Here is a 12,667-nt window from a genome sequence, read left to right on the forward strand (position 1 = left end):
GAAACACTCAAAAGTGAGCGGAGCTGTGCGGTGTGTGCCCATTATAAGCCGGTGGAACAGGGCCTTACGCGTCAGGTTTGTTGTGGCTGGAAAAAAGAATGACTAATGCACTATTAGACAGCTACCCATAATAATGTTGGATCGGACTGCTGTACTGTAAACAAGGGGCTAAGACAATGGACTGCTAAGACCTTGTGCTCTGAACGCGTAGGCTTCGTTAACATTCTCATGGAGTGGAATCCTCGCTCCTACTCAAAAACTGTAGGAAAGTTGCTTCGCTTTACTTAAGGGAGCATATTGCGAGTTGCAGAGTTTTTGCAGAAGTGTTCCATCTCTGGCGTCAAGTTGAAATGACACCAGTGTTGTCCCCACACATAGTAGAGGAAAGCATCTTCCATTGCAACTGCACATATCTTTTGTTTAGAGGTGTGATGTCTTGTGAGGTAAGAAAGCATTCAAGTTTTCCCATGTTCTCTCGCTAATGCATCAATGGCTGCAGAGACTCTTGAAAGTAGCCAATTGAACAAGAGCATGCAGACTATCACACCTACGTGCATGCCCAGGGAATATTACCTGAATCAATCTCTCATGAACTGACTAATGAACCCTATACATTTGGGAATAAAGAAAAAATAATATTTAACCTTTAAACTTGTGCAATGCTCATTTACAGCGCTGATCTGATGCAATTTCCTAGTTTCTTTGGCTAGATTACCTGATATATGACCTGCTGGATCTGACTGTATTGTATTATAATAAGAACAATTTGCAAGGCACTGATCTATGAGATCCAAGTCTGGATTTTTTTGTATGAGACTGAATGGAATATATAGTAGTTGGACTAATGAGCCAAGACAGGATTATGTGATGTGATAGATGGGGATTCACATACTGGACATGTAGTCCTGCCAGTATCACCATACAGAGAAGACTTTAGAATCATCCATAAGTTGTAAGTTTGGTCTTTTTTCCTTATAAATCACAAAAACATCAGTCTAAGAATATTCCAAACAAGTGAATATCAGATTAAAGGGCCGCTTTAAGTGATGGTCTATATATTTGTGATCCGGAGGGCTTTTCTCATACTCTAATATACATGGTTCTGCAGGTTCTTTCGGCTTGCTCAGAGGCCTCTTGGAGATGCCTAATCAAACTGTGATTGCACAATTTTGAGACTGTCAGTTCTGTTGGATCGGTTGTTCAACAGCAAAGCAGTTTTTTAAGTAGTTTTGCAAAGTGATAGGAACAGTTTGATAGAGAAGGCACGTTCCAACAGGAATCATCAATGGCACTGGAATATATATATATATATATATATATATATATATATATATATTTTAACTGGAATATTCTTAAGGTGTGAACATCCTCATCCATGCTAGCACCCCAGTTGTGTAATTTAATGCTGCTTCTTAAGAGTATATGGCCAATTTTCATTAAAGAAACAGTTAAAGAACACGCTCTGTTAACTGAGATAGGTTGAATGTGCTTTTTATTTACTGCTTCTGAAAGCTGAGATGTAATATGCTTTTGCGTGTCAATTAACATGATGGCAGTGCATCTGGTCCTGACTATTCTTTATACCCACACACTTGGTTGAGCATGACGGGCCTTTGCAGCCGGTGCTGACTCAGTTTTCATTCAGCAATGGGTATTAACTCAAAGAACAAGTCAAAGTGGCCCAGTTTAACGAGATACAACTGGCTGCCAACTGTAGTAACATGGGCCTATGTCATTTCATTTAACAGTAAACCAACTTTTGATTTTTCTTATTACAACCTAACGACAGGAAGAACTACACTTACTGATGAATGCATTGTTTTACATTGCAATTAAGCAACTTAAAGATTGAACATGACTGCTCAGAAGTTACTGTTTATGGTACTGAGAATCCTGCTTCCTCTTCAGTGTGGTAAAATATCAAATTGGGATGAAGCAAACTGATATGCATGTATGCTTTTCTTTCTGGCACTAGTGGCTTGTAGTAGGCTGACAGAAAAGGGGGTTTGAGAGAGAGGGAAAGACATGGGGTAAAGGTGTTCAGGCCGGAATCGCCCCTGGGTGAGCCTCGTCGAGGTCTAAGGTCTCCGTACGTGGGTCACGTTCACTACCCCTGTCCCATTGGAACGCGCCGGAATTGCACGTACGTCAAATTATTAAATTTAGACGCATGTGTCGTGGTCGTAAGAGCAGAGCGGTAGTTAGAATATTTTACTTGTTTGAGTCGAATAATGAACAGATCTGTCCTGAGTATCGCCTCAACAGACAATAATATGGCAATAACAAAACGCCGCTGCTGTGTTGGTATCTGCTGGAGTGACTATTAATATGGTGATCGTGATCATCGGCTCTGACTGACGTCACTTCCTGTTTGCGGTAAGGCGTATTGTATCACTTCCTGTTTTCACTGCGTGAGCAACGGTTTGTTGCTCCAGATTCTCTCGCTTTTATCTTTAATCTCTTTGCTGTAACATCTGTTTCTAACACATAAGCACTTTTAAAACATTTTCTGTTGCTGCACATAACGCTTGGGAACTCCTCATGTTTCACGGTTTGCTCTCTTGGCGTGGTAGAAGGGCGCTAGCCTAGCTTTAGCCTAGCCTAGCCTTAGCTCCACAATGGCTTCCTCTCCTACTATTACTTCAGCTTCTCCGTCTCTGACTAAGTCTCCCCTTATCTCCTGCTCTCTGTGTCAGATGTTTAGCTATTCCTCTGCCTCCTTTAGTGATAATGGTACTTGTAATAAATGTAGTGTTTTTGTAGCTTTGGAGGCGAGGGTGTCAGAATTAGAGTCCCGGCTCCGTGCTATGGAAAGACCAGCTGATAGCCGCCCCTCTGCTAGCGCGGAGCCACATAGACCTAGCGTTAGTTCACTTAGTGGTCCTCCAGAAGCACCCGAGCAGCCGGGTAAGCAGGCCGGCTGGGTGACAGTTCGTAGGAAGCATAGCTCTAGATTTCAGCCCCCAGTTCACCACCGACCCGTCTGCGTTTCAAATAAATTTTCCCCACTCAGCGACACACCCGCTGAGAAGCCGATCCTGGTTATTGGGAGCTCAATAGTCAGAAACGTGGCACTAGAGACACCAGGGACCATAGTTAAATGCCTGCCAGGGGCCAGAACGGGCGACATAGAATCTTACCTAAAACTGCTGGCTAAGGATAAGCGTAAATACAGTAAGATTGTTATTCACGCTGGCGGTAATGACACCCGATCACGCCGATCGGAGGTCACTAAAGTTGGTGTTGCTTCGGTGTGTGAGTTTGCTAAAGCAATGTCGGACTCCGTAATTTTCTCTGGTCCCCTGCCTGATCTGACCAGTGATGACATGTTTAGCCGCATGTCATCATTCAACCGCTGGTTGTCTAGGTGGTGTCCTGAAAACGACGTGGGCTACATTGATAACTGGAGAACTTTCTGGGGAAAACCTGGTCTGATCCGGAGAGACGGCATCCATCCTACTTTGGATGGTGCAGCTCTTCTTTCTAGAAATCTGGCCGGATTTATTAGTCCTCCTAAATGCTGACAATCCAGGGTCCAGACCAGGAAGCAGAGCCGTAGTTTAACACACCTCTCTGCAGCTTCTGTACTGTTACCCATCCATTATCCTATTGAGACGGTGTCTTTCCCACGGCCAAAACTTAACAGATCAAAAACTTATCTAAAAGGAACAAATCATAAAAACCTAATAAAAATCAATACGGTTCACCTTGAACCTAAAAATAAAACAATTAAATGTGGTCTATTAAATATAAGGTCTCTCCCTCCAAAGACTTTGTTAGTTAATGAATTGATTTCTGATAAACAGATTGATTTGTTTTGTCTCACAGAAACCTGGCTACAAGAGGACTACGTTAGTATAAATGAGTCAACTCCCTCCAATTATTCAAATTTCCACATTCCCAGATCTGTGGGAAGAGGAGGAGGAGTGGCAACTATCTTTCAGTCTGATTTATTAATTAGTCCCAGGCCAATTAATAACTACAGTTCTTTTGAACATTTAACCCTCAGTTTCCCTCATCCAAGCTGCAAAGCAATAAAACCTCTTCTGTTTGTTGTTTTGTATCGTCCACCAGGCCCTTACACTCAGTTTTTGGATGAGTTGTCAGATTTCTTATCTGATTTGGTGTTAAATACTGATAAGGCTATTATAGTGGGTGATTTTAACATCCATGTTGACACAGAATGTGATAACCGTAGTGTAGCCTTTAAAACTATCCTAGATTCAATTGGTTTTGCTCAAAATGTGCATGAACCGACGCACTCTCGGCTCCATACTTTAGACCTTGTTCTGACATATGGCATTGATTGTGAAGAATTAACAGTATTTCCTCACAACCCTGTCCTATCTGATCATTTTTTAATAACATTTGAGTTTAATCTAACTGAGTTCTCCACCCCCAAAAGAGGGTTCCATTATAGTAGATCTTTATCGGATAATGCTGTATCAAAACTTAAAGAGTCTGTCCCCTTTTTAATATCCTCCGTATTGCAGAAATGCCCTGCAGATAGCAGCAATGTTGTTTCTTCCAATTCACAAATAGATGTCTTTGTAAACGGTATGACTTCGTCATTGCGTTCTGCATTAGACAATGTAGCTCCCTTGAAAAAGAAGGTGATTATTCACAGGAAGCTGGCTACTTGGTTTAATTCAGAGCTGCGTTCCTTGAAGCACAATGTTAGGAAATTGGAGAGAAAATGGCGCTCTACACACCAAGAGGAATCCTACCTAATCTGGAAGAACAGTCTATTGTTGTATAACAAGACCCTTCGCAGAGCTAGAGCAGCATATTTTTCATCATTAATTGAAGAGAATAAAAATAATCCTAGATTTCTCTTCAGTACAGTTGCCAAACTTACTCAGAGCCACAGCTCTGTTGATCCATCCATTCCCTTAGCTCTTAGCAGTAATGATTTTATGGGATTCTTCATAAATAAAATTGATTCCATTAAAAATAAAATAATTGGCATCCTCCCAAACATGATTACCTCATCCTCAGTAAGTGAGGCAGCATTGGAGGAATCCTTAGAACCTGCGCAGTGTCTGAACTGTTTAAAAGCAGTAGAGCTTTCTGAGCTATCTAAAATTTTAGCTTCATCTAAACCTTCTACCTGTATGTTAGACCCAATCCCAACCAAGTTGTTTAAGGAGGTATTCCCTCTGATCAGTGGTCCTATTTTAGACATGATTAATGTATCCTTGGTAAATGGATATGTACCACAGGCTTTTAAAGTAGCTGTTATTAAACCTTTACTTAAGAAACCATCTCTTGATCAAGATGAGTTAGTAAATTACAGACCTATATCTAATCTTCTTTTCTTATCTAAAATTCTTGAGAAAGTAGTTGCTAATCAACTATGTGAACATTTACAAAGTAATGACCTACTTGAGGAGTTTCAGTCAGGCTTCAGAGCTCATCATAGCACTGAAACAGCTCTGGTGAAGGTCACTAATGATATTCTCATGGCCTCAGATAATGGACTTGTGTCTATACTTGTCCTGTTAGATCTCAGTGCTGCATTTGATACAGTTGATCACAATATTCTCCTACAAAGACTTGAGCATACTGTAGGGATTAAGGGAAAAGCATTAGGCTGGTTTAAATCTTATCTGTCGGACAGATTCCAGTTTGTTCATGTTAATAATAAATCTTCCTCAAACTCTAGGGTCACTTGTGGAGTACCACAGGGTTCAGTCCTTGGACCAATTCTATTTACTATATATATGCTTCCGATTGGCAAAATTATCAGACAGCATGGGATTAATTTCCACTGTTATGCTGATGACACTCAGCTATATTTATCCATAAATCCTGATGAATCCAATCAGTTACTTCGACTGCAGTCATGTCTTGATGACATCAAAAGCTGGATGACTTTAAATTTCCTGCATTTAAATTCTGACAAGACAGAAGTTGTAATCTTTGGGCCAGAGTCTTCAAAAAATAAAGTTCTTAATCAATCCCTTAATCTGGATGGCATTAACTTGGCCTCTGGTAATAAAGTTAAAAATCTTGGTGTTGTTTTCGACCAAGACATGTCATTTAAATCCCATATTAAACAGGTTTCCAGAGTTTCCTTTTTTCACCTCCGGAATATCGCCAAAATTAGAAACATTCTGTCCAGGAGTGATGCTGAAAAACTAGTCCATGCATTTGTTACTTCAAGGCTGGACTATTGTAATTCTTTACTATCAGGAAGTCCACAAAATGCAGTTCGAAGTCTTCAGCTGATTCAAAATGCTGCGGCAAGAGTTCTGATGAAAATCAACAAGAGGGATCATATTTCTCCAATTTTAGCTTCCCTTCATTGGCTTCCTGTTAAATCAAGAATAGAATTTAAAATTCTCCTTCTAACGTATAAAGCCCTTAATAATCAAGCTCCACCATATATCAGAGCTCTGATTACTCCGTATGTTCCTAACAGAGCACTTCGCTCTCAGACTGCAGGTCTGCTGCTGGTTCCTAGAGTCTCTAAAAGTAGAATGGGAGGCAGATCCTTTAGCTATCAGGCTCCTCTCCTGTGGAACCAACTCCCAGTTTTGGTCCGTGAGGCAGACACCCTATCTATTTTTAAGACTAATGTTAAAACTTTCCTTTTTGACAAAGCTTATAGTTAGAGTGGCTCATACCCTGAGCTATCTCTATAGTTGTGCTGTGATAGGCCTAGGCTGCTGGAGGACATCAGGGTCTAATTTTCTCACTCTTCTGATTTCTACTGTTCTTCAGTCTACTGTTCTCCAGTTTTGCATTGTATTACATTGAAATGACTGTCGTCATTTCAGCTTTTAACTTTTTGCTCTCTCTCTTTTTCTTCATAGTAGGTACACCTGGTCTGGCGTTCTGTTAACTGTGACATCATCCAGAGAAGACGGCTCACCCGCTACTACCATCTAATGTAGAACAGATTACTAGATCAATGTGTGCTTCTGTGCTTTTTTGTTTCTCTTGTTGTGTCTCTGTTCTGTCTTCTGTAACCCCAGTCGGTCGAGGCAGATGACCGTTCATACTGAGCCCGGTTCTGCCGGAGGTTTTTCCTTCCCGTTAATGGGTGGTTTTTCTTCCCACTGTCGCTTCATGCTTGCTCAGTATGAGGGATTGCAGCAAAGCCATGTACAATGCAGACGACTCTCCCTGTGGCTCTACGGTTCCCCAGGAGTGACTGCTGCTTGTCGGGACTTTGATGCAATCAACTGGTTTCCTTATATAGGACATTTTTGACCAATCTGTATAATCTGACCCAATCTGTATAATATGATTGAACTTGACTTTGTAAAGTGCCTTGAGATGACATGTTTCATGATTTGGCGCTATATAAATAAAATTGAATTGAATTGAATCATATCGTGGGACTTTTTTTCCCATTGATTTTCCAAAAATTGCAGAGAAATGTCAGTGTTGGACACGATACGTTTAACCGAGAGGTCTTCACTGTGGAATTTGACCAAAGACACCGAAATGTGCTCTCTACATTTCCTCGGTCGTAAGGAGCCAACATTTGAACGTCCAGGCCTGAAGCCAGTAACTGCAGCATCTAGGCAGGTAAGCTACGTTTATTTTCCGTTTTCTCAGTAACTTTTGTGAGTCATCGGTTGCCGCTTCTTGGGTTTATTTCTGAATGTGCAGTCACTTTCTGGCCTTCAATGGATATAAGCCACTCTTCACATCAGTCGTTGCGTTAATTTATTTTATAGCGTCAAAGTAAAAAAAAAAATGTTAATCCAATCATTTTAACAGCTTTTTATATGTAGTGCCACAGAGGGGAAATCTGTCTTAACCTATCTCTTACAGGGCAGTGTTCTGCCTTACTGAGTGCTGCAAGGAGAGCAATCTCTGATCAAGTGTTTTGCTTAGGGACCTAGTGTGACAGACTGAGCTTCAAACCAGCAACCTTTGCAGCCTCTCCAAGTCAAAATGCCTGGCTCGTTAACCACTAGGCCACCACACCCACAAATACTGGTGTCATTCTGATAAACATGGTGACAGCTTAAAATATGAGGCCCACTTTTTCACCCTTCTGTCTAAGGCGACCTCCACCAAAGCCTTCCTCCTCCAAACCTGGCAAAAACATTTCAGATTACGGTTTCTGTTATCTGATCATATTGTTATGCTACATGTCTGGATCGCTGATTCTTACAACCTTTACTGCACACATCACATTCTACCCTCGGGAGAGGGGGTTATCGTACTACAGAGGCTTTATTTTCTAAATATGTTTTATCATCACTATCCTGTTGACCTAAATAATTAGCTGTAGGTATGTAAAATCAATTAAAGTAGTTCAAATAAAATTTAAACATGCTTTGTGAAACTGCAAAAGAAAGTTATTTTATCAACCATTAACCAGATGTACTGTAACACCAACGCAAATATATTGGATGTAGCAGCAGACAGGAAGCTGCTACGTCCAATTTGGACACTAACATCTCTGTCAATGAATAAAAAAAATCCTAGTGTCGGACCTTTATATTAATTTGCAGACATTTATCCACAAATGCTGAAAACATGGATACCAGTTTTAACGCCACCTTCTGAAATTGTTCCTGTTCTTCAGTGTTTTCTTTGCAAACTTTGCTCATATTTTACTTTACATCTTGGAATGTTAGGTGTATACTAATAACACTTATGGTTGACTTGTGCTTGCTCAAGTTAAGTGGGAAATATGAAAGAACTCATTGAAGTGGGATCGGAGGCCCAGTGGTGATCGAGCAGGGCACTTGCGTCTTGGAGAGGCAAGTTTCCTGGTTTGACTGGCGCTTTGGATCCCTGAGCTAGACCGTCAGCCCCAGAATACTCTCCGGGCGCCGCACAGTGGCAGCTCACTGCTCCCTAAGGGATGGGTTAAATGCAAAGGACAAATTTAATTGGAATGTATATTGCAATGACAATAAAAGATGATTATATGAGATCTCTCTGATGTAAGTACAGTCCCTTTATAATCTCTACTGATATCAAGGAGACTTCAGATGTGTTTTTCTTTATTAATAAAGTGTTGAGTAGCTAAATCCACAGCTGGCTAAAAGCTTTAACTTAAAATACTTATTTTTCTATAAAAGCAATACATGGTCCTGACAAAAAGCCCTGCAAAGTGTAAAATGGTCAAATTTGTTTTCGGTGCCTTTCAAAATTATGTTTCTCTATATAAATAACATTTTGCAACATCATCATACAATTAAAAACTTAAATTTGTTGAGATATGTCACACTGTGAGACAATATCCAAAAAAAAGCTATTAGGAACGCATTTGGAAGCTATTTACGAATTAAACCCCAACAAGTTCGCTGCTAAGGCCAAATCCAAATAAACAGTGTAAGCGCTAAATCTGTGGTGTCAGGAGTCTTTAAGCTGCCTTCAGCAGAGTCCACATTATTACCAAAGCTGGCCTGCTACACGTCCTTGAGGGGCCAATTCATTAGTTAGCTGAAAAGCCCAATCAATCACAATGTATCTGCTAAGACCACGGCTCATAATTCAGCTCAGGTACAGGAAAGAGAGTGAAAGAGAGAGCAGGAGAGAGAGAGAGAGAGAGAGAGAGAGAGAGAGAGAGGGTACAGCAAAATAAGACGATGGATGGACAGAGAGAGAGCCAGATGGACGAGCGAGGCAGACTGGCAGCCGGAGAGAGAAAGGAAGAAGGATGAATGCAGCTATGACTGGAGGCAGTTTGGGGCGGTTTCCAAGGAGATGCCTGGTGTTGCAGTAATTAAAGATGACCTGTCAAAGATTCTTTGCTGCTCCTCAGATATCTTTCCTGAAAGCAACATGACAACAACACACTGGCGGTAAAACGGGATCTGTAAGAACAAACGGCAGCATTTGCATGACTTCTTTTGAGGTCACTCTAATTGCAAATGTGTGTGTGTGTGTGTGTGTGTGTGTGTGTGTGTGTGTGTGTGTGTGTGTGTGTGTGTGTGTGTGTGTGTGTGTGTGTGTGTGTGTGTGTGTAAGGGTTAACCAGCAGCACGCATTAGATAAGGATTGTCTTTTCTTAGCTGTCACTTTGGGAAGGCCCTTGAAGGATTGGGTTCCATTATGTGATATAAGTTATTGATTACAGAACGCCAGAGCAAAAAGGAAAGCCTCTTACGCGATCCCCTGGGAAACACACGCAGACAAATAGCACGGAGCTACCACGGGTTGTCTCACAGGTCTCCTCCACTTGTCTGCGATTGTTCCCTCGTCTTCATCGATCTCTCGGGGATCGATGTAATAAAAAGGAAACAGGTGTATGTTTGCAAGCGGAGGAAACATGAGCAGATTAATCACAACCCCTTGCTCTGTTACACAAATAGTTGTCCCACACCTCACCCAGATTGGTTTATCAATGAATTTTCAAGGTCTTTCTCCCAAAATAACAGAGATTTTAATGACCTTCTAAAGCGTAGCTGTGATTCTTCAATACAGTTGTGATGTTTTATTATGTCCACTTCAGCTCTGTGTTCTGCTTAGCCAAGCCAGATGGACACGATAGGCATATAAGAAAACACACAGATCAGGTTAAGCAATAAAAACAAATGAACGTATTTTTCCCTCTTTATTAAAAAATAAGGGGACTTAGAAAAAGAGGCAAGAAACCCACACCTTCTCAAAAATTTAAATCTGGGATAACATACAGTGTCTTACAAAAGGTTTTCTCACATTACAACCATAAATGTCTATGCACTCTATTTAGAAATGTGACAAACCACAACATATTAGTGAATTATTGTGAAGCAAAAAAATAAAGAATCTGAAAAGTGCTGTGCACCCTTCTGTTTACCTCCTTTTGTCTTATTCTATAAATCTACAGTGCGGTGAGTTGTCTTAAGAAGTTATTTTATTAGCATCTTTCAATTTTACCTCATTATAAATCCAGCTGTTCTTTGAAAATGTCTGAGGTTTCTCAGATAACATTAGAGAACAAACATCAGGAAGACCAAATAATCCAGCAGACAAGTTAGGGAGAAATGGATGTTTGAAGCTGAGGTGGGTTAGACAACACTATCCCAAGCTTTGAACATCTCCAGAGCTCTTTTCACTCCAGTAGTAGAACATGGAGATAGGATGGCATGTTTAGCAACTTATCAAGACACATACTGACATACTGACAGGCCAGAAAAGGAAAGGATCATTAAAACAACCAGCTGAAAGGCTCTTAAGTGGGAAAATGTTTGACAAGTAAATTATTAGCTAAACACTCCACAAATTTGGAGTGCTAGATAGATACAGAACATTTTTCTATCTAGATAAAGGAAAGATATTAGTGTTGGAAATTGGCCAGACAAAATCATGACTTCAATTTGATAAACATTTGTGATGGAAAGATTAATGTGGCATCAGAAAAAAAAATTGTTTTTTTCTGATAAACTGGTTAGCCGTAAACAAAACTGAGGATGTATTTCCTTTTACCAATGTGCTAATAATGATATCATATCATTTTATAACATTTAGGTTAATTATAAGATAGGAAAAGACCTAAAACATTGCTTCAAAGAATCCGGTCTAGCCCTTAAAGGTGCTGGGACTACCTGTGTGTTAACCTAGTGCTGCAGCAGTGGCAGGTTGACTTTAACCCTCCTTCCCACCGCAATCTGTTCAGAAAACAAACAGGGAGTGAGAAGGTGTCCAAAAATAAATCCAAACATCGGTTCATGTATTTCTGTGGTTAGAAAACAAGAACATTTTTGCTGTTGGAAAAAAAAAAAAGCCAAATGTTGTCCATTGGTGTTGCTACAGGATACCCGAACTGACAGAAACAAAGCTGGAAAGAAAGCGCAGCTTATCAGATCAAGCACAATCCTTTTTTATTTTGTCTGATTTAGGCAGCTCATCACAGAGCCTTGAAAACAAGAGATTAGATTTTAAAAAAGATCTGATATAAAGCTGCTTTGAGAAAAAGAAAAAGCCTGTTGAAAATAGAGGCAAGTTATTAACAAACAACAAATCTGGTGTAACGTAATGAAGGCAAACATGAGCCGATGCAGAATGAAAACAGCGGTTCTCCAATCAGAAGCATGCAGCAAAACAGCGTCCTTGGAACCTTAACTTAGACAGAATCACACACACACACACACACACACACACACACACACACACGCACAACATAAAAAAAATCTCATTACAGTCCTGAATTACAGAGTCAGTAGCTTTAGATTTGGCCAAAATGTCATTGTTCAAAGTGAAAACAGAAAAAAAGACTAAGCCTTGGAAATGATCTAGTGACTGAATGGAATTATCCTCACTAAAGAAATGTCGGCTTCACTCAATTATTTGCCCACAGAAGGTGTCAGTTTTTAAGCAGGTGAATGTCTCCCTTTGGCCACAATCTCATTGTCCTTTACAGACCTCCAAGTATAAAAGAGAAAGGCAAAAAAAAAAAAAAAAAAAAAAAAATCTTGTTCACAGGGCAGAACTGGAATGAAAAATTAAATTAAATTAATAGTGTCGACATGGAGCAAAAAGAGGCCCTGGAGGAATGGTATAAAAAAAGCCAAGAGAGCTCTCTCTTCCACTTTGCTCCTGCATTAAATTAAAGGCAGAACAAGAAGGAGAAAGAAGACTTTAAAATGTGTCACGTTTCTGATGCCCTGCAAACCTCCGTAGCGTCCCAGTGCCACCCTTTTTTAGAACGTTGCTTGACTCGCATGGGTTGTGGGGTAAAAAAACACAGAAAGCAAATCAGAATCAGAAA

Source organism: Fundulus heteroclitus, chromosome 23 (genome assembly GCF_011125445.2).
Source record: "Fundulus heteroclitus isolate FHET01 chromosome 23, MU-UCD_Fhet_4.1, whole genome shotgun sequence".
NCBI lineage: Eukaryota > Metazoa > Chordata > Actinopteri > Cyprinodontiformes > Fundulidae > Fundulus > Fundulus heteroclitus.